This window comes from Podarcis pityusensis (assembly GCF_964106645.2).
Source record: "Podarcis pityusensis genome assembly, chromosome: 3".
NCBI classification, from domain to species: domain Eukaryota; kingdom Metazoa; phylum Chordata; class Lepidosauria; order Squamata; family Lacertidae; genus Podarcis; species Podarcis pityusensis.
The window spans coordinates 52122824-52146636 of NC_138026.1; the positions used below are offsets into that span (position 1 = coordinate 52122824).

Below are 23813 nucleotides of genomic sequence, written 5' to 3' on the forward strand. Positions count from 1 at the left end.
GGCAACATCAACCAAGCTAACAGATTCTACCTTAACTTACAGTTTAAGCCAAAGCTACATTTCCCTCCTCCCACACACTTAACTGTTTCTGCTTTATCCATTACCTGCTCTGCCCTTATATTTCAACAATGAAACCAAGGTGGAGATCATGACAAATCTAGCCCAATACATATAGAGTTTTCTTTTGCCATTCAGATCTTAAATGCTGTGTGTAATCTTAGAACTAGCCATACCCTCGGTGCAGAATCCAATAATCTCTAAGCGAATTTACAGCCTGAAAGTAGCATAATATGTGTATATAATAATTTTTTATATCAGTATCTTGTTCTGTTTTACTTGCGCTCTGAACACTTTGGCCTGATAAAAGGTATTATTTCACCCATTTCAATCCAAGCTGGTAATAAACTGGGACACGTTGCAGGAAACAATAAATATCTCAACAGTTGGCCTATAATAATGCAACAGACAACCCTCTAACCTACTTCCTCCACTTCAAAAGATAATAAATAAACAAACAAAAACAAAGTTAGCCTTTAAAACCCAAAATACAATGGGGAAAACCGGGTGAAAAGTTTGAATAAAAACTTTTAGAAAAAGATATAAAATAAGGATGTTAGATGTAGTTTCTTTTTCATTGAATTGTTACCTGGGTGGCTCGGGACCTCCATAGACACTGCAGGCTTGCTTTCCAGGGAGGTCACTTGTAATATCTCTTGTAAATTAACCATGTTAGTTGAAACAATAAAACTTGATTAAAATATCTGCCTATTGATTCAGCCCCCAGGAACCTGATTTGTTACATATTTTTATCCTGCTACAAGCTTTATGACCCCTGAAGATTTGTAAAGACCATTTCCAGAAATGTGGATGCTGAATTTTGATCTACAGTATTGTGCTTTGAGGGTGGACTCAATATGAGGAGTCAGCATATTATTTAATGTGCAGCCTCATCTTGTGCACACGATCTTCTCCCTAGTATGTTTGGCTTGTCCTAATGGTTGAATGTGTCTAGTTTTTCAATAAGGCTTCCACTGCAGAGTCAGAAAGAGGCCTGACTTGATTGTGAAGCACAATCTGCCTTCATGCAAGTAGGAAGCGATATAACTGGCAGAATGAAAAACAGATTAAGGTGGCGGCTGATAAGGAAACTACTGTGGGACAAGCACAACTGAGCTGTAAAAGTTCATTAAGAGACAAAGTGCTGATTGATAGATAGCGTGCAACGTTTGGAGTATAGTTTAAAAATAAAATTGGCTTTTTCTCACCCAATCTTCTTTCTCACTTCATTCTTCCTATGTGTATTTAAAGGTCACAGTGAAAGCACACAATACTTTTAAAGCATATCAAACACAAGCTTCCCCCAAGAATCATGGGAGCTGTAGCTTACCGCTCACAGGACTACAATTACCAGCACCCTTAACAAACTAAAGTTCCCAGGATTATTTGGGGGAAGTCATGCACTTAAATATATGGTGCATATGCAGCCATAAACTGAGGGAGCATTCTTTTAACATACACCTTTCCAGCCACAACAACAGAGATCTAGAGGAGACTTAATTTGAATTCACAGCTTAAATCAACCGAGTGTCGTCTTTGCTACAGTTTAAGAATATATTCTTGCAGAAATAAAAGTTATTAAATATACAACTACAAATGAAGGTCAAGAAACCAGTGGCTGTCAACAAAGGATTAAGACCGGAAATGTTGTTATTGGATTAATTAAGATTATGAAAGCAGGAAGAAATAATAACTTTGTAACCTGAAACCCAGTACACTGTAAGTCATTTCAGATGGATTAATTTGGTTTTTGAATAATTGGCTCTCTTTTTTTTAATTGGATTGTAATTTGGTAATGTGACAATGTGGCTTTTATTGGAAATGTATTAAAATTAATAGAAATTATTATAATAAAAAAGAATACAGTGGTACCTCGGCTTAAGAACTTAATTCGTTCTGGAGGTCCGTTCTTAACCTGAAACTGTTCTTAATCTGAGGTACCACTTTAGCTAATGGGGCCTGCCGCTGCCATTGTGCTACTGGAGCACGATTTTTGTTCTCATCCTGAAGCAAAGTTCTTAACCCGAGGTACTACTTTCCGGGTTAGCGGAGTCTGTAACCTGAAGCATCTGTAACCTGAAGCGTCTGTAACCCGAGGTACCACTGTACATTCTTACAGCAGCTTTCTATGTCTGTCTGTTTAGGAATTTTTCAATGTAGCTTACTTCCAGGAAAAGTAAAACTTCTGTCTAAAAAGTTATTGCATTTATAGTAAGATTTGAGTCTGACTTTATTCCTTGAGTTGGATTCAGATATAAACTTTCATGAACAGAAAGGCTCCATATACCCACAGAAAGTTTTTGATCCCATGGAGGAGTTTTAAGTAGTGCAAAAGGGAGGAGGCTGTTTTTGCTGACTTTCTCCTCCTCCAGCAGCTTCACTTCGCCGGTTTCAATCAGTCTCCCAGTCATTCGGAAGAGATTTTCAGAGGATGCAAGCAAGCGTCTGTAGGGAAAATTGGCAAAAGTACACATACCATTTCAAAGTTAGCTGAAAAGACTTTAACACATTTCTGTATCTATATTTATAACATTTTGTGAAAATTGCAACCACCAATGATCTTTATTTTTAAGAACAGGAAGTACAAAGTCTTGGGAAAACAGCAATCTGCATAGACGAGCTCAAATGATTAAAACATTCCATCAAGTAACAATAAGCTCCATCTATGAGAGGGAAACTCTCCACAAGAATATTTGAGAAACTGGAGGCTAGATATCTCTTAACCTTGGATTAATACATAGAGATAAATATCACTCTTTCCCCTCTTGCAAATTTCCATTTTTGCTAGTTTCCCAACAAAGGCAATTTTCCAGACCCTGTCATACCATTGCCTCAATGAAAAACCCACTTTGGTTTCTTTCAAACAGCTAAAGATACCAAGAAAAATGCTTATTTTACCCCCCTCCCCCCCGCCAAAAAAAAAGGCAAATTAAAATTGTCTTTACATTGCTTTATTAATACACTCCTCTAAAATAAGGCAGCACACACTCGTATCAATACATTCAGCCTTCTATAATGTAAATCCCAACACTACAGATCTAGTGTGAGCTGAGCACAGCTGGTGTGGGCTGCTTCCATGTGACATTCCACACCCCTTGGCCTGTAGTGACAGTGTAGTATTTAGGATTATCCTACAAAGCATGGGGCCATTTTCAATAGGCATGTTCCTAAAACTCCTTATATTGTATGGAAAAACATGTTCTCCCTAGCAGAGAGCACGTGTTGTGGTGGGGGATACAAGCCACCTCATTGTTGCTGGGCGGATTTATGGAGGGACCCAGGCGGTGAATTGGTTAATTGGGTCGCTGGGGAGAACTGCTTGTTGCCAATTTTGAAGGAGGGGTCAGAGGTTTTAAATACTGGATGCCCAACTTTGAGTGTTCTCTTGGCTGCTTGCACTGGATCACCTGCCCACCCTCGCTGTATTGGGGGGGGGGCTTGTTCGCTTGACCTTGCTATGCCTGTCATGGGGTCGTCTGCTTTGAGGCAGGGGCCTGGAAGGAATTTGTCCATCTGGCTGATTGGCTGGTGCCATTTGGTTTTGCCTACTGCGTAGCAAATCGTCACAACTTGTAAGGTTGGTGGTTAGGCATTGGTTCAAATTGTTTGGTGGAGGGGTAAGTGCCTACCCCTCCAATGGTGTGCGGAAAGGGAATTCCGTTAAAGGAATCCAGGGGCTTGCCATTCTTTTTGTCCTTGTCCCTGGCATCGGACTTGGGCCGTGCAAGCCACCAGGAGCATGAGGGGAGAAGTGAGGGACTGAGGCCCAGCTTCATTTTCTCCCCAAAATTTGTTTCCCGCACTGGCTTTTGCTGGGATCCAGAAGTCAGTTCTGTCCCCTGGGCAAGGACAGATAGTTTGAACCAATGCCTAAGCAACCACTCACTCGGATGTATTTAAATAAAGTTGTGGCCAAAATTGTGCCAAAAACCCAAACCAAAATTGATGTGTGAGTTATTGGGGGGTGGCTTGGGGACCTCGACACGCAAACCCTTCGTAAGGCCTATGGAAAATATTGCCCTTGTGATGCAGAGTTCACTGTTACACTGCTATTTCAACTATAGACTGTGAATCATGCTGCTGTTCTAGACTCCTTTTTACAACAATGTTGGCTGGGCTTCTTTTCTGAAATAACCAAACATTCTCCTACAGCTACTTCAATTTCACTGACCCATGTTCCTTGCATCCCACATAGCGCAACACACTAAACTAGTTCCAGGCACTCCATGCCAAGCATTCCAGGAAATTTACATTTGGACGTTTCCTTAGAAAGCAGGAGTCTGAGGGTGCCATGCTTTGTAGAATAACACAAAATGCCTCCTTGTGGGCACCAGCCAAGACCCAAGACCCTGAAACGTGGTATGTTTTCTTCTGTGCACGCTCACAGTTCAGGGCATGGCAGCTGCAATTCCCTGTAGCTACAGATGCAAGCGTGCACAGTTCTTCTGCATTCATTGTTGTGTTTGAAAAATGGAGAACACTCAGAATGTATCCTCCCCAATACAGTGAAAACGCTGCTGATTTAATTGTAACGCAGGACACGATGCAAGCTCTTACCTGTCTTAAACTTCCCAGATGCTCATGTGTTTAAATATTCCTACCATGGATGCTGGCCCAGACGCAGCAAGAGCATGTCTGTGATCAGCTTCCCTCATGGCCTGCGTTCAGCTGGACCTGAAAAATGATTTATAGCAGGATTGTGTAACTTGTAACAATATATGGAAAACGTGGGTTGGAGTATATTGACCAGACCACAGAGCACAAGACACCAGCATTCCAGGGACATGACTGTTAAAGATGGACAAATCCTCGGGTTTTGGCAGCCGTTATCTCAGTTACATTTTTATTTCAATATACTGGCAGAACTTTCTGTATCACGCTTTAGCAGATACGCATTCACTCTTTCAAAGGAGTTGTAATCATTTATGCATATAGCCGAACATGCTGTTTGTTTGTACACATTAAGTAGTTACTCAGAAACTTTCACTTCCTTTCTGTTGTTTTACTGGGGCTTTCTCCATGCAGAAATCACAGACTGAAGTGTCCATACTCCCATAAGTGAAATATGTAAAGGCATGTGTCAGCAAGCAACTTAAAAAACCCCCAAACTCAGCCATTCATGGCCAGAACCAGCAACTTGGTCACCAGCACCCAAAATCCCCTTATGGCTGGGGCTGATGGGAGTTGTGGTCCAAAAACCCTGGAGGGCACCACTTTGGCAAAGACTGCCTTTTAGTGAATTACAATATAAATAATAATAATTTATACAGTATATTTCAGGCAATCAAATTGTTTCACATACATTAGTGTGTTAATAAATTGTTACCTTTGAGCAATTTATTTATTATAGACTTGATTTATTTCTTTGCATTAAGAACTGAAGTTCTAATTGTATGGCTATTTACCCTTTGGTACCTGGTCTTTCCCACAACCAAGAGAAACTAATATATGTCTACTCCCTATATTAAATGCGGGGCCCTTTTTGTTTTGTATGCGTTGCTTTTGGGAAAGTATGACTTATATTAACCCAGCTTGCTAAGCAAAATGCCCTCTTGGCTATCAGCCCAGAACAGCAACTATAAACATATGTTTAGGTTTCAAGCTGCATTATTCTCCAGATAGTTTATCATTTCCTCACTGAAGTCATTTGATTTCACGCCATTCATCAGACCTGTGCAAATAAATCACATCCTACAGGCCTTTAACAGCTTCCCCAGGAGAGTCAGAGTGCCCATCTTTTCTCTATTTGGAAGCAAGACCTCAAAGGATAACTTAGCAGGCATTTGAAATGCTTACTTGGCTTCCCACAGCTTTTGACTGCATTTGTCTTACCTCTTTACACCATATAACTGCACTCCAAGATGTAAGTTGTATTGGACTCAGGGGAGCCCAATTTCCAGGAAAACATTTTTAGGATCATTAGTATGTTAGATATTGAATCAGCTGAATTTGTCAGTAAATAGTAGAATTCCTCTTCAGAGGCTAGAGAGCAGAAGGCGATGCTAATAAAATTAGGAGAGAAAATATAATCAATGTTCTGGTTAATCGTATTAAGAAAAATGTCTTGAAGGCACCTGTTGCAATGCAGACTGAACACTTGATCAAAGCGCTTGGCCCCTGCTCATTGCATAGATCATAGCTACCCAACATGGTGCCCTTTGGATGTTGCTGGACTACAACTCCCATCAACCCTTACCATTGGCCATTCAAGCTAGGGCTGATGGGAATTGTAGTCAGGATGGCTCGGATGGAAAGCCAATTGGGACTATAGACAAGGTTGTTGGAAACCCAAAGCACGTGGACACCTGTCAGTGCTCATATGCATCAGCTGAGCCATAAGGACACTATTTCATACAAATGGCTGGGTAGAAAACACAGACAATGCATGAAGTGGGGCCAAAAATCAAATATTTGCTTCATTCTGAGGCAATTTCAGATATGGCTTGCAAGCATTGATTGAATAATTGGGGAACAGGTTTGTGCTTGCTGTCCTGTTCCACTTTCCGAAACCTCTGTGCATTCAACAATGGTGCAAAAGGGGTTCCTATATGCAGATAATTTTACCCAAGTAAGATCTCCCCCAGGGCTGGATAAGGAGAACACGAGGGCTGCGTCTGGTCCTTAGGCCTGAGGTTCCCATGCCAGCTTTATAGCATCCTAATTCATTATTATTAATAGTCTTAGTATTATTTTGCTACTGTTTGAATCACCACTCACATATGCCTCAAGATGGTTTACAGCCATGCAATTAAAAACAACTAAAGATAGGTTTTTAAACAATACAAAACCCCAACTAAAGATAGGTTGTGACAGTGTGCCAGAACCATTGTCTTCCTTCATGGAAAGAGACAGCTACTCTGTTCTTTTGCCAAATGCACAAACATCTTCAGAAGATCCCTGATTGAGCAAAGTACTGCAAAGTCCATGTACACGCCAACATTTCTCTGAGGAAAATGGGGACATTCTATTTCACAACAACAACATTTATACCCCACCAATCTGACTGGGTTGCCCAGTCACTCTGGGCAGCTTCCAACATACATAAAAAAGCATTAAAAAATTAAACATTTTAAAAAACTCTATACAGGGCTGCCTTCTAAAGGTTGTATCTTATCTCCCTGGCTGGGGGGTTGCATAAATCTATAACCTCCAGCATTTCTCCAATGAAAACAGGGGTCCTAAGGAAAAACAGAACATGATGGGATCAAATCAGAAACTGAGATGGCTTCTGTAAATCTGGGACTGTCCCTGGAAATAGGGACACCTGGAGGGTTTTCGTCCACCTAGGCCCAAATTTGATACTGCATGAAGCTTTCAAGCTGAGGATTCAGGCAACATCTCTCTTGTTCCACAGACTGCAGGCTTAAATCAATTCTACGTGAGCCTGCCATATTAAAAATAATAATAATACACCAATACGAAAACAATAGAGAGCACGTAAACAAGCGACTGGGCTTAACAGTTCACAATGACTGAGGGGTAGCTTTGCATCAGACAATGAGACCTGCATTCTGCGTGCAGATTTTTTTTCTGTTTTCACTACTGTTTTTGTCTTCTGTGTCAGCACACTGCCTGGTCTTAGCAAGTCTGACATAAACTGTAAAAACAAGTTACACAATGTTCTTCATCAGAAGACCTCATCATTATTTTATTTTATTTCTGCCCTGAACATGCCCCAAAGCATGACTGAAAACCAAACCAGATCCCTTTTTTGTGATGAAACTGTTACCTTTCCTCTCTATTCTTACTGATTGAATTTCCATGTATATTTTCTACTGGTTTTCTACTGGTATGGTTTCCCCATTTTATTCTTTATCAATTTAATGGAAATCCAGTTGTCAGATATGCTCACTGTATCTCAAAACTGGGCCTGAACTCAGACTGGGATGAGTCAAGTTTGATCCAAGAGGACCTGCAGTTGAGCCAATGACCCTAACCCCAAAAAGGTGTACTGGTGACTGCATGGTAGTTGGCATAAATCTCTGGGTTCAGGTTGTTTCTTTCCAGATGTGGCCACATCTCAACCTCCAAGTATTGCCTCATCATGCAACGCTGTGTTCCCCATACCGTGGTTCCCCCCAGTGAACCCTCCTTAGCTTGCATGAACCAGCCAGGATGGACAAAGGTCAATAGAGGATGTAACAGGCTGCACAGCTGGAAGTATCTTGTCCAAAGTTGTGATCCACGGGTCAGCAACCTTTTTCAGCCATGGGCCGGTCCACTGTCCCTCAGACCTTGTGGGGGCCTGGACTATTATTTTGAAAAAAATAATGAACGAATTCCTATGCCCCACAAATAACCCAGAGATGCATTTTAAATAAAAGGACACATTCTACTCATGTAAAACACGCTGATTCCCGGACCGTCTGTGGGCCAGATTTAGAAGGTGATTGGGCCTCTGGGCCTTAGTTTGCCTACCCATGTTGTGACCCAAGTAATGTTTCATGCAACCAAATAACCCCATCAATAAATATTGCAACCCTGCCTGCTTTAACAGCATGCAGAAGCTGGGAAAAAGGTGTTCCCCTTGTGCTGAATGTGAGAATAGCACACACTCAGCCTAATGGACAACTGGTGAATCCCATAGGGAGGGTGGGCAAGTCTTGACATGCTTTGTCTTTCTGGATCCAAAGAGACCAGGAGCGGAGGGCACTCTACCTGCCAACTAGTTGTCTATCCTTGCACTGGCCCTGCATGGTGTCATCCTGGCCCCAACCTAAACCACAGTAGCAACATTACTCAAAAATGTTCACCCATCAGACATCACTGCAAACAATTTTTACCACTAACTTAATAGTCACTCGCAATACCTTCTCTTCCATAAATACATCTTAATTGGGAGACATTGCAATCTTTTCTAGGCTACGTGGGTTTTTCATTTGAAGTATAAATGCTGGAGCTGAAAAGAAACCTATTTCACCTTGTGAGGGATTTGCATGTCCTTAAACTGAAGTTGGGATCACTTCAGGTTAAAGTCCCATTTATTTACCGGGTGGGGGGGACCCTAAGTTTCATTATGAATACAAAATATTGAGAAGACGAAAAGTGGAACTATGTACACAGCTTCTAACAGAGCTACAAATTGCCTGTTAAGCATCAGTTGACCCACACAATGTCAAATACACATTTGAAAGCATATAACTAGGGACCTTGATTTATACCTTTCAGAAGCGTATTACATTTTACTCCCTACAGTCCTTAGAGACCCATTGGTTAAATGCAGCAAGTTTACTCTAAAATACTGCCAGGCTATTTTAGCACTGCATTCAGGAATTAAGCCCATGCTGCGGTTCATATTACTTTGAAGCCATTAACAAGAAAATACACTGCAGTAAAGAGTTTCCACCCAAGCAGTCTCTCTTGTATTAAGGCATAAAAAAGGGCTTACTGATGTATTGAAATGGAGAATTTATTAACGATATGTAGCTTCTTGTGCTTCTCTCTGTTTAGTGGGTGAAGGAGCAGAATGTTCCACAGGGTATGGGAGGAACTAGATGGAAATTGGTAAACAAGAACAAAAATACATGTTACAAATGGCTTAGGGAGAATGCAAACAATCCACATTTTCCATCAAAACTGATAGTCTTCCACAAAAGAAGAAGAGAACTATGGATATTCTCAGTATGCTATAATCTGACATTTGCTTAACAATATATGATATAGTATACAATTTTATTTCAGGAATATTTCATAATAGTGAAATTTACAGGAATAAACATTTTTTTTAAATGGGGAAACAAGAAGTAACAATTAGAATCCAAGGCTGATCTCTATAAGCAAAGTTATTTATGTGTTGTTCTGTCGCCCCATGCATTATAAATAGGCTGTGAGAATGGGGGGAAGGGGAGGAAATCAATTTCTAAAATAAAAATAAAAATATATAACATACATGTATAAAACAATAGAAATAAATATAGGAAACCAGCTACAGACAGCAGCCTTTAAGAGTCTTTGCAGCAGAAAAGAGAAATAGAACAGCTGGTTTTGATATTAATTAACTGTATCAGGCAATAAGAAAGCCAAATATCACTGAAGCATAAGAAAAGCATTCTAGATCAGATCAAAGGCCCATCTACTGTAGCATCCTGTTCTCACAGTGGCCAACAAGATTCCTGTGGGAAGCCCACAAACAAAACCAGCGTGCACCAGCCATCTTCCTCAGCAACTGATACTTAGTGGCATACTATATTTGACAGGGTGGCACTGTGGTCTAAACCACTGAGCCTCTTGGGCTTGCTGATCAGAAGGTTGGTGGTTCGAATCCCTGCAATGGGGTGAGCTCCCATTGCTCGGTTCCTGCTCCTGCCAACCTAGCAGTTTGAAAGCACACCAAAAATGCAAGTAGATAAATAGGTACCACTCCAGCAGGAAGGTAAACGGTGTTTCCTTGTGCTGCTCTGGTTTCGCCAGAAGCGGCTTAGTCATGCTGGCCACATGACCTGGAAAAACTGTCTGCGGACAAATGTCGGCTCCCTCGGCCAGTAAAGCGAGATGAGTGCCGCAACCCCAGAGTTGTCTGTGATTGGACTTAACTGTCAGGGGTCCTTTACCTTTACCTTTTATATTTGACAGAGATGGTAGACCGCAGCATGGGTGGCTACTACCCATCAATAACACTGATGTTCGGATTGTGCAGAAGTGCTGGCAGGAGCGCCAGTTTGCCTCCTCTGATGCATCCATACAGAGCCAACTTTTCTGCTGCTTTGGCTTGGCCCAGCACTTGTTCAGGTAAGATGCAGAAGCAGCGGTATTGACAGGTCAGCTTGCAGCTCCATCCCACTACGCCATTTCCTGACATGCCAGGTTTCCCTAAACAAAAAGTATTCTTGGGTTCAGTTTAATGCCACTATACTCTGTCTCTGTTTCTGCAGATTTGCTGGATCCCTGGGTTTCTAGAGTTGTTGCTTAATCTTCAGAAGTCTTGAGCAACCCCCTCGAAATAACATCAGCTGGATGGAGCAGAACCCAAATATATGAGAATCCACATCTTTAGTTATTTTCTGTACTGCTCTAATCCATTTGGATATCTTATGATTATGAAGGAAACATCCCTAGAAAAACCAGACCTGTAACAAACACAACATTAATATTATGATCATGAATGGATTTAATGCCCCTCTCTTTAAATGCATTCCCCCCATTTTTTGAGTTGTAAAAGTGCAGTTTTTAAGTCATTAATTCATTATGCATGCTGTATCGAATAAGAAAAATGGGATTATTCTCACTAAGCTAGGCATTGATCACATCCCTGATAAATCTCTGGTTTATCTGCAATGAGAAGCAAATGGACTTCTGTTCATTCTCCATTGCATTTTTCAATGGCCTTCCATCAAGTACAAAGAGGCCACTGTAATCCTGCAAAGCCCTTATGTTCAATTCACCATTGAATTCCAAACATTTTTTCTTGTTAAAAATAGATGGTCTTTATTCCATTTTTTAATGCATAGCAATATAGATCTGAATAAACTTTCGATAATGAGTACCAGTTCACTGTTTGACCAGAGGAAGAATGGAGGCCAACAAGTGCCCAATTGAATTTTGTATTGCTGCAGTGACATGATCTCTGGCCTTGAACTCAGTTGTTTGACTTACCTTGTGTTCTCTTTCAAAACATTAAGACAAAGTAGCTATTTCTTTCTCTTTTTTATGCTAACCTATGGTTTTCTCTTGTCTATGCAAGGAATAGAAGCTATACCTAGACATGAACTCAAGGACAAAATTAGTTTCAGGCCAGTTCATCACATGACAGGACTAAAGTCCATCCATTTTCTGTGTGGGTTTTAGAGAACAAATATGTATATACTATATCCTTAAAAATCTATGCAGGATTTTATGATGTAAAAAATAGAGGAGGTAGAGCAGTTCCCCTTTCTCTCTTTCGTCCAATAGCATTTCTACGTTTTCCCCATGCAGAGGACCTACTACTTGCTTGTTCTTCCTCTTGCTTCAAACATAGCCAAAGAAACCTTAATGTTTTGCAAGAGGGCGGTGTGATGGGATGATGAGCTGCTTGTGCGTAAAATCGTATCCCCTCAGAGTTTGTTCAAGTCCACAAACCTCTGTCTGTGACGGAGCCCCTCAGACATGGCTCCTCTAGTCACTAGCAGATTCCGACAGTGGTTGCTTTCGGAATCGCTTCCAACATAAAAGCTCCTTAACGGAAACACGTCTTCTGGACTCTCTGCGTGACAGTTTCCGGCGAGGAGTGGGTGTCCCTACAGGAGGTCCTGAAACCTCCCCACTGTTTTCGCTGGAAGTGTCTCTGAGCCATCCCTCCAGCTCACTTTCCCTCGGCTCACCTCCTCTCCCCCTACTGGTTCCCTCTTCAGCTGCTGAGTCTCTCCCAACTTGTGTGAGCCCTTTCACCTCCCTTCCTTCCGATGGCAGTTCCCTGACATCCACCTCCCCTCCAGGGCCCCCTTCACCCCCTCTCGCCCCCTCCTCTACGGGCGGTGAGGAGGCAAAACCCCGGAATGAACTTCCTTCATCTTCCGATGTCTCGAACACTTCTCTCCACCTGTTGCGGTTCCTGGTCTCAAAGTACTCCTCCTCCTCAGAGTCCATCTCCCCTTCCCCTTCCGAGTCCGGGAATCCTTCCAACTCCTCCTCCTCATCGGTGGTCCCAAAGTATTCCCTCCGGAACCTCTCCACAGGCTGAGGTTTCCTTGGGAACCTTTGATGGAACGTTTCTATCAATACCTCGTCATTGATATCTTCTGCCATTACCCAAGTGTTTTCTGACTCCGGTTCTCCTTCCCACGCTACCAAATACTCCACCTGATCCCCCTTCCACCTGGCGTCGAGGATTTCTGCCACATGGCTGCTGCATTCTCTTTCTTCTATGACCGGTCCCCGAGTGGCCATCCCTTCTCGTCCCCCCTCATACGGTGACAGTAACGACCTGTGAAATACTGGGTGCAGTTTCATGTGGTTGGGTAACCGGAGCCTGAAAGCCACTGGGTTGACCTGTTGAATGACCTCAAAGGGACCCAATCTCCTGGGTCTTAATTTCTTACAACCTCCTTTGAACGGCAACCCTTGGGTTGACAGCCACACCCTATCTCCCACCCTTATGGTTTCACCTTCCCTTCGGTTCTTGTCTGCCTGCCTCTTGTATTCTTCCTTCGCCCTTTCTAAGTTGAGTTGGAGCTGACGATGGATTGCTTCCATTTCTTCTACAAAATGCTCGGCTGCCGGGACGCTCCATCTCTCCCCTTCTCCCCCTGGGAAAGCCCTGGGATGACACCCATAATTAGCCAAGAAGGGGCTCATCCCTGTGGACACATTCTCGGCATTGTTGTAGGCAAATTCCGCCAGCGCCAACTTTTCTACCCAGTCATTCTCTCTGTCATTGACATAACACCTCAGGTATTGCTGGAGGACACCGTTTGCTCTTTCCGCCTGCCCGTTGGTTTCAGGGTGCCGGGCAGTCGAAAAGTTGACCTCCACCTGCAGTAAGCTCATGAGCTTCCTCCAGAACCTGGAAGTAAATTGTTTTCCTCGGTCTGAGACCACCCTCAATGGCACCCCGTGCAACCTAAAAATGTGTTCTACAAATAACTTCGCTGTCTCTTCCGCCGTGACTGCATGCGAGCAGGCTACAAAGTGGCACATCTTTGTTAGTAGGTCTACCACCACCATGATGGCTGTTTTCCCCTTGGACTTCGGCAGATCAGTCATAAAATCTATCGACACTGCCTCCCAAGGTCGTTCTGGGGTTGGTAAGGGTTCTAATAGCCCCGCCGGCGCCCGCCTCTCCCCTTTGGCTCGCTGGCATTGCTCGCACCCTCTTACATACTCCCGTACATCTTCCCTCACCTTAGGCCACCAAAATTCCCTGGTGACCAACCACATGGTTTTGTGTTGTCCAAAATGCCCCGCCGTGGGGCTGTCGTGCAACTGCTTGAGTACCCTCCCCCTTAAGTCTCCTTCAGGGATATACAGTGCCCCTTTGTAATACAAAGCTCCATTTCTTTCCTCGAAACCCCCTGGTTCCTCTCCCTCACCCCTAAGACCTCTGAGCTTATTCTGGGCGTATTCATCATTCTCTGTTTCCTCTACCAGTTCTCTTTGTCCCACCAATGCCGCCCCACACACCCAGCGGTCCTCTGGAATGACATGTCTCTCTTCGGGTGCTCCCTCCCCCTCCAAATATTCAGGTTTGCGTGAGAGAGCGTCCGCCCTAATGTTCTCTGGGCCTGGCACGTAACAAATCTCAAAGTTAAATTTGGAGAACTCCTGGGCCCATCTCACTTGCCGTTGGTTGAGCACTCGTGCCGTCCTCCAATACTCTAGGTTCTTGTGGTCAGTGCACACTTGCACCTTATGTTGTGCGCCAATTAGCAGGTGCCTCCATCTCCGGAACACCTCATGAATGGCTAGTAGTTCTCGGTCATACACCGTGTAGTTCCTCTCGGATTTGTTCAGCTTTCGCGAAAAAAAGGCACACGGTCTCCACTCTGACTCCTCCTTCCCTGGCTGCAGAAGCACCGCCCCAATCGCTCTGTCTGATGCGTCAGTTTCCACTCTCATCGGTTTTTGTAAATCCACATGCAGGAGTTGTTGTTCCGAGGCGAAGGCCCTTTTTAGTTCCTCAAATGCTCGCTCCGCCTCCTCAGTCCAAACGAACTTCTTCTTACTGCTGAGACAGTCCGTAATGGGCGCCGTCAGGTGGGCAAAGTTTCGGATGAACTTACGATAGAAGTTCCCAAATCCTAGGAACCTCTGCACATCCTTCCTTGTTTTGGGTGTTTTCCATTCCAGCACCGCCTGGACCTTGCCGGGATCCATGGCCAATCCCTTGTCTGACAGGCGATACCCCAGGAATTCCACCTCCTTGGTATGAAACTGACACTTCTCCAGTTTCACCCACAGCTGGTTGGCTTGCAGCCTGCTCAATACTTCTCTGACGTCTCTCACATGCTGCTCCTCATTCTCAGAATACACCAACACGTCGTCTAAGAAGGCCACACAATTCTTGTAAAGCAAAGGCCCCAGGACGTGGTTCATAAACGATTGAAAGCACGCGGAGCCTGCTTGTAGGCCGAAGGGCATAACGAGATATTCAAATGCCCCTAAAGGGGTGAACATGGTGGTTTTCCATTCATCCCCCTTCCTTATTCGTATCAGGTTGTACGCCCCCCTTAGGTTCAGCTTTGTGAAAATCTTTCCCTTCCGCACCCTTGTCAAAATGTCGTCAATCCTGGGCGTAGGGAAGGCCACTGGTTCTGACACTGCGTTCAAGGCCCTGAAGTCACACACCAGCCTCGGCTTGTCCGTGTTTTTTTTATCCACAAAAAACACTGGGCTGCCCCCCACCGCCCTGGACTCTCTGATGAACCCTCTCTTCAGGTTCTTGTCAATGAACTCCCTTAGCTCCTGCATCTCTCTGTCTGACATGGCGTACAGCTTGCCTACAGGGAGCTGTGCCCCAGGGAGTAAATTGATTTGACAGTCAAAGGGTCTATGCGGGGGTAGTTGGTCAGCTTCCCTTTCGCTGAAGACGTCGCGGAGATCTGCGTATTGTCGTGGTACCTTCACGTTCTCCGTTACTTCAGTCCCTGCTAGGGTGGCTTGGGCCCCTGCCAAACCCTTTCCCTCTTTGCAATGTTCTAAGCAATGTGCTGAACCAAAAGAAACCACTCTCTGATGCCAGCCCACCAGCGGATCATGTAACGCTAGCCAGCTCATCCCCAATATAATGGGAGCTCCTCCCAAGGTGGCCACATTAAACGCTATCAGTTCGGTGTGCCTTGCCACCTTCATTATCATTGGGACAGTCTGCAAGCTGACTTCTCCTCCCAACAGCTCCCTGCCATCGATCGTGGTCACCTGCAGGGGGTTGCTTAAAGGGATCGTCTGTATCTGGTGTTCAGCTGCAAACTCTTTGCTCATGAAATTGCAGGAGCTGCCTGAGTCCAACAGCGCCTTTATCTTTAGAGGGTGTCCGTTTGGCAGCTCTAGCGCCACTTCTATCACTAGGGCGGGTTTAGGAGGTTCTGGCGTGGGCACTTTCACTGCTCTTTGGCCTGGCTGCTGTGCCCCGACGGTGGCAGCCAGGCGTTGGCTTTTACTTGCTCCGGTATTTCTTCCTCTCTTCCCTCCACAGCTCCCACCATCCCTTGCCATTCCTTCCTCTGGGGGCAGACTCTGGCAAAGTGACCTGGCTGTTGGCAGAGATAGCATTTCCGGGTGCCTTTTCCCTCCTTCTTTCCCCCCTCACTGGGCTTTGAAACTGCGCGCGCGCGCGCTGTTCCGATTTCCATCGGCTCTGCCGGCGGGAAAGTTGGCTCTGGAATGTCTGGAATGCGGAACTCCTTCCAACGTTCCCCCTTCCCTTCCCGCCTCTCCAATGCTCTCGCCTCCTGGCGCGCTCCTATGGTCAGCGCAGATTTGGTCAGCTGGTCCATAGAATCCGCCCTGGGGCCCCGGGAAAGTTCGTCTTTCACAGCCGAAGAAAGCCCTTCTTCAAATAGAATTTGAATGGGTTCCGCCGATAAGTCCCACCCCAATCTGTGAACCAGCATGGTGAACTCAGTCCAGTACTCACGGACAGATCGGCTCCCCTGTTTGCAAGCCATTAACTGTCTGCGCACCACTCCCTGTTCAATATCGCTGGAAAACATCAGATCCATGACGCGAAAGAACTTCATCGTGTCCTTTAGGACGTCACTATTCGCTGCCATCAGGGGTCTAACCCAGTCTCTCGCCCCCTTTTCAAGATGCCCAATCACGAAAGCCACTCGTGATTCCTCGTCAGGGAATTCATCAAACTGCAGATTGAGGGCATACTGCATCTCTGTCCGAAAGGCATGATAGTCTTTGGGCTCCCCCCCAAACTTCTGCACCAATCCTGGTACCTTTCTGGCGAGCTGGGTGGCTTTCCCCTTTTTGTCTGCATCCTGAGCCCTCCTCTCCTCAAGCCTCGCCGTCTGCAGCGCTAGCTGGACCTCCAACACCCGGTACCTTTCTTCCAGGCTTGGACCCGCTCCAGCTCCTGCTTCTCCGGTTCCGGCTGGGTTGCTCATGATGCCTTCTCCTGCACAAGCTGCTTTCAAAGACTGTCGGAATGCTGTGATGGGATGATGAGCTGCTTGTGCGTAAAATCGTATCCCCTCAGAGTTTGTTCAAGTCCACAAACCTCTGTCTGTGACGGAGCCCCTCAGACATGGCTCCTCTAGTCACTAGCACATTCCGACAGTGGTTGCTTTCGGAATCGCTTCCAACATAAAAGCTCCTTAACGGAAACACGTCTTCTGGACTCTCTGCGTGACAGTTTCCGGCGAGGAGTGGGTGTCCCTACAGGAGGTCCTGAAACCTCCCCACTGTTTTCGCTGGAAGTGTCTCTGAGCCATCCCTCCAGCTCACTTTCCCTCGGCTCACCTCCTCTCCCCCTACTGGTTCCCTCTTCAGCTGCTGAGTCTCTCCCAACTTGTGTGAGCCCTTTCACCTCCCTTCCTTCCGATGGCAGTTCCCTGACAGGCGGTATAAAAATACTTTTAAAAATAGCTAAATGACAAAACAAGTGGGTCTAGCAGGGTTTGAATATCTTCAAAATAGCAGACGTTTGAATACTTTTTGCAAGTATTTTTTACATTGTTGCTAAACAACAATAACGCTCTCCAGTGTGTTTTTATAGGGGGGGAAAATACCTGATACCCAAACATGCTAGCTTGTTCTGTTTTTCAGTTAAGATTACGATGGTGAATGTTAAGGTTGAAAGAGTGAATTTGTAGATAGTGTATGGTATAAAACACCCTTCCACGATATTCCGGTGTCTCTGATGATGCTCCTTCAGAAGTTACAAAAGACCAAACGTGGCACTAAACATGGAAGCATTATAAAACAATATTTGTGTTGTATATAATTTAATATAGGAGTGCCTTTTTCAAAACAGTATGCTACAGGCCTGTTGCAGAATACACTAGATTGCTTTGCTCTGATTCAACATTACTGAAAAGGCTTCTCTAAAGTACTGTAAGAAAATAAATGGGCACATGTATAATAATGGCACAAACACAAAGGAATTAAGAAGGAAGCATGGATGGAAATATGAAAGGCTTCTGCTCCAACCTGTATTCCCCCCCAAAAAAATTATTAACATATTTATCTGAGTTGTATTTTGACTTGAATTTATTAGTTGAAGTACCGTATCTATCAGGATGATACTTAATACTTTTGATATTACAAGTAAACTGTCTCTGCAGGAAATTTCTAGAAAGCTCTGTCTGGTGATCTATATGAAGCCAAGATGTTTACTAATTATACACTTCTCCCTTTCTCTTAAACACACAAAGTTCTAGCACCTTCTAGGTATTCTGGATTGACCACTCCTGCCTCCTTAACACCAGAGGGCATAAACTGTTGACTAAGTCTGTGATTCCCAAGTTCTTTGAAACCATTAGCCTGTACAATCAAAATTTGTAAGGCTGAGACCTAAGAGTTCATGCCAGAAACATCTGTCGTCTAAACCATACAATGTCTGTGCAGAATATAACCTTTAAACCATTAAAAGGAAAATGGGAATCTTTAAATAACTTGAGCCAGAGAATAAAGGGAGCTATCTGACTTGAACTCAGAGGAGTCACAGTCTTGAATACAGATTTGGCTCCTTAAGATTGGGATTGAACTGAAGCTGGAATGAAATAAACAGTGGAGTCTCAGAAGTTTAAAGCTTAAAGGAAGTCATTCATCATAGGGAAAGAATGTTTGATCTGACACGCAGTAGTATAGCTCACAAACTTTATCTCTACAGCATTTATCTCTAGTCTCCTTGCAAATTCCAATAATAGGAGAAGGCATTCGCTGAAAAAATTCAATAGGTTTCAATAACTGTGAACAGAAGTCTATATGGAATGTATAAGACAGTGGACATTGGCGACAATATAATTTTTACTTCACTACATATGGATTGATTTTGGATCTCTATTTTCCATCAATTTGATTACAGGAAATATAATTTCTCAGTGCTTTCTTCAGAGATCTTCATATTTATCTTGAAAACTCCAAATAGCTGGCTGTGTTGGTCTGTTGTAGCAAAAGCAGCAAAAACTGTTCTGTCACCGCAAAGAAGTAGTGACGAAGCTGTGGCCCTATAGATGTCTCTGGACTACAAGTCTCATCATCCCTGACCACTGATCATGCTCGCTGGAGCTGATGTATTCCAAAAACATCTGGAAAGCCACAGGGTACTCACTGCTGCAGTAAGCGCTAATTGCTTACAGCACAGGCCTATACATGTCTATTCAGAAGTAAGAGCCACTAAGTTCCACAGTGAGGCCCTTTTCAAAGGTCAGATGATGGGCCTGGCCACAAAACATCTCTGCTGGTTAGTTGCTTGGTTTGGTGATTTATCTTGGATTGAAGGAATTATTAATGAGAAGCCAAGTCACTGCTGGGTGCTCCACAGCTAGAAGGTGCTACCTTGTTCTTAGAAGTTCAGGCAAGCAGCAGCAGCCGTGAGTGGCCAAAGCAGTGATCAGAACTGATCTTCAATTTGTTGGCTCTCATCCAGTCCATCACCGGGGCAAGACAACAGTCCAGCACCGTCACACCTGCAGATTTAAAGCAGAAGGAGAGCTGTGGGTCATCAGCATATTGGACACCTCTCTGTTTTTTTAGGCCATTATTAAACAACCTTAGGGGCTTCATTGAATCATAGAAACAATACAGGGCCCTGCTTAGCTTTGCAAATGTGCTAGCAGTTTTATTGCTGCACCAGTATGATCAAACAGTTCCTATTTGTCAACAAAGTACATAGTCAATATGAATTGTGGCTAATGTTATCTACCTTTCTGTTTATCTCTGATACCTGCATATGTAAATGTATCACAGATGATTTTTGTTTAGCTGCTCTGCCATTGCTCAGCACAGAACACATGCTCTGCAGGTATAAAGGTTTCAGGTCGAGTCCCCCGCATTACCCCCAGGCAGTAGATTCTGGCAAATATCTCTTTTTGATACTTTGCAGAAGCATTGCCAGCTGCTGTAGATAGTAGTGGGCAAGATGGACCACTGGCCCAGTATTAGACAACTTCAGCCCTTCAAAAGAAAGATGTCAAGCGGGTTCCCCAAGGCACTTGTGAGGTTACAATCCAACTGCCCCAGGAATAGGGAAATGGCTTGGTTCTTTTCAAGTGCTTCCACTAGGAAATGAAGCAGCTGTTAGTTCAAATTGAAAAACAATTTTTTCCAGACCTTTATTCAGGATTTCTTTTTAAACTAGCCTCTAATGTGGGCTCACATGACATTTCTCATTGTGATGCTACATGGTGCATTTCAATGGTCTCCTCATGCAGTTCAGAAGTGCAAAGCTGGCTGGGAGTGTTAAAGCCCATCTACCAGGTGGTGTGTGGTTAGGTGTTCCACATCCTGAAAAATATATAGTGTCTCCTTTGAGATGCATACTGCTGGGGAATTGTCTAAATTGTTGAGGGCCGATCAAATGGGGTTGGGCATGTCCACTTACTGAAAGATGTTTAAAATAATGAATGATAATGACAAAATAATATCAGTGCCTAGAAATGTTTCTTTTAGTTTACCTCATAATTTTTCATTCAGCAGTTTTATTATCCATTAAGCTGTCAGTTTTGAAAGCAAATTTTCAATGGTTGTACCCTAATCTCTTAAATGCTGTTGTTGTGATACTCTTTAGGATTGTATGTTAGCTTGATACTTGCTATTCAGATTTCTAGGATAAAATATGTCCTTTCTTTATATTAAGTACCTTTTATTTGAAATTATGCACTTATTAGTTTTTGAAGAGCAAGATAATATTTATCCAAGAGTTTGCTATAAAAAGTAGTGCACCCCACTTACACACAAAGCTCTTGAAATAATTGCAGAGTTTGAATGTTTTAATTTCTTTTATTTAGCCATGCAACTCACTAGAGCATTCTCAATGGTGAGAGCTCTGTTGATGCTGTTGCAATTTCATCCTAGTTCACTTTTGCTGCTATATTTTACCTATAGTGCATCTATGTTTTCTGCACAACATCCCTAAAAGGTAAAGGTTACAGTTTACCTGACAATTAAGTCCAGTTGCGAACACCTCTGGGGTTGCGGCGCTCATCTTGCTTTACTGGCTGAGGGAGCCGGTGTTTGTCTGCAGACAGCTTCCAGGTCATGTGGCCAGCATGACAAAGCCACTTCTGGCGAAACCAGAGCAGCACATGGAAACGCCATTTACCTTCCCACCACAGTGGTACCTATTTATCTACTTGCACTTTGATGTGCTTTCGAACTGCTAGGTTGGCGGGAGCTGGGACCGAGCAACGGGAGCTCACCCTGTACCAACACACATCAGTGCTTGCACCATTTCTGGTGCACTGAAAAGAAGATAGAAGAAGCTGGTCTGAATTCGCCTTTAGAGGAAATATTTTGGGGTGACACTAAAAATATATATGAAACTAAAAATAATAATGAAAACATGGTGCACATTCACATGCAAACTTTATATAAAGAAAACTTTTCTCAGTAGTTTGGTGAAGTACATCTGCTCCCACTTCTGTCTCTTCTGCAAATGCATTAGATGATCTTACTTTTTGAATGAACCATAGCTAAAATATTCCCTGACACAGATTCCCATACACAGCATATAATCACCAAATTTTCCTTCGCCTGTGTTGTACAGGCTCCTGAGCTTCAAGCACGCCTTGACACATGCTGCATGCATTGTGGGTCACCAGGTTGTTCTTTTTACTAAGACCCACACCTATCTTATCAGAAAGCACTTTCTGTGTGTAACAAAAGCCTGGAAGCTGTTTCACAGACATTCCAGTTACCCAATATTATATTCAAGAGAGGGGTTTTTTTTGGGGGGGGGGCTGTCTGCTAACCTTTTGAAATTTAAAATCATTCTCCAACCATTTTCTACCTTGAAGCACAGAGAAATATGGAATCACAATTTGTATGATACATAATGCTGGGTCTCTAAACCATCATAGGTTTGAAATGTGTTCTCAGTATTCAGCAGAAAGAGATGAAGGCTATCAGGAATAGATCACTGGGAATAGCAGCTCAGTGCCCTGTACAAATGCAAATTGAAAACAGACTGTGAGGAGTGGTGAGGAAAGGGAAGAAATCTGGAGATGCCACATGTTTTCACAGCTTAAGTTAAAACGAATATCAGTGCCAGAAAGGTTTAGGCAATGGAGTGAGTCAAGGCACTGATGAATCCAGGGGTTTTGCAGAATGCAAAGATCCCTGTGATTCTCGGGTAGTAATCTGCAGCTTCAGTACTAGTGAAAGTTAATGCTAGCAGTGATACCTGACTAGGCACAGCATTGGTACAATAAAAGTAGCGTTTCTGCCAAAGCTACAGTATGGGAAGATATAAGGGTTTTGTGGAAAGCAGGAAAGTGGATGGGCATAAGTCCTAATTTATATGTCACAGCAGCACTAGTCATTACCTAGATCGAGATCTCCAGCCTCTGACTAGTGAAGTGGCAAGCAATTTTTTAAAAAAGTGACATTGTTCTCTTCCAGAGCTCCACACAGTCCCCAGACTTGCAATGGAATGTATCATTGGAATCTTGCAATATACCAGTGGAAGTAAGTGATTGGGTGAGTATTGCACAGGAAATGGAAATGTACACAAACACACCCACACATCTCTGCTGAAGGCCCTCAAGGACTAGCTGCATCTGTAGCAACTATCCAAAACACTTGTGAACCATATACTGTACAGAGACTCTTTTTACCAGCCAACCAGTAAAATAAAAGGTTAGCAGCAAGAGCAAAGGTTGCTTAGCACAACAGAGTCTGTTTGTTTTATATTTTTGTGGAGATGGTTTCATTATTAATATATGAATAATGAACAAAGAAGATAATGTTGGGACCATTATTCCAGGAACTGACAAACAGAGCAGGAAACTTTCCCCACAATTGTTATTAACGCTGATGTATACTACATCCTGTGTAAGTTGATGTACTGTCTTGTTGCATGATGTACTGTCTTGTTGCATACTGCCTCAGTCTCTGCTTACAGGCCCTTATCCATGGTTTGTGTTTCTTTTGGCACAGTGGAGACTGAGGTGTCTTTGTGATATATGGTTTATTTACAAATAGATATTACCTGAGTCTGCGATGGAGAGATTGACAGCATCAACACACCATAGCTGCAGTCTTGGAGTCAAACAGGAATCAAGCATCACTCTGACCAGAGGCACCAACTTGTAAGGGAGATTGAGGAAGGCAACATCATCACGTCAGGAAGTTGGAGGAGCCAGGAACACAGTGGCAGCGCAGATTAAATGGCCACCAGGGGTTCCTCCTCCTCCTCCTCCTGCTGCTGCTGCCACCATCTAGGGGCAGAAGGAGAAGAAGGAACCGGCCACTGAAGCCACACCCCTCTATGGTGGCTCATTTACCAGAAGTAAAGCATTTAGCGTTAATTCTAGGACATCAGGAGGCTAAGTTTGGTCAGAATTGTGAATATACTTCCAGAATTAACATTAAATACATTACTTCTGCTTTTTAGACATCATCTACCCATGTATGGAACCAAAAGGGCGCATTGGTTGCCAGATGTGATTTTTTCCCAGCTATCCTAACCCACTATAATGGCCCATTATCCCAATAGGAAGCTAGGCTGGCTATTCCAGGAATTTGAATCCTGGATGATATGCATGCTGGGCTAAGGAGGGTCTCAGCATTCAGCCTATTTCCCCTCAACTCATTACAGTATCATAGGATTAGGAGGCAGGTTGTCATCATGCTGCAAGAGTCTATTCACTGCTCCAGAGCTGCACCTAAGC

General features: G+C 43.7%; 1 long non-coding RNA gene across 1 annotated transcript; it reads right to left on the reverse strand.

Moving 5' to 3' along the window:
* Positions 1-990: 990 nt before the first annotated feature.
* LOC308474322 lies at positions 991-11183 on the reverse strand. The gene is made up of 5 exons (XR_013984657.1): positions 10614-11183; positions 9446-9547; positions 5890-6059; positions 4615-4731; positions 991-2502 (listed from the first exon to the last, which is right to left on the reverse strand). It is a non-coding gene; the product is annotated as an uncharacterized lncRNA (long non-coding RNA).
* Positions 11184-23813: the final 12630 nt, after the last annotated feature.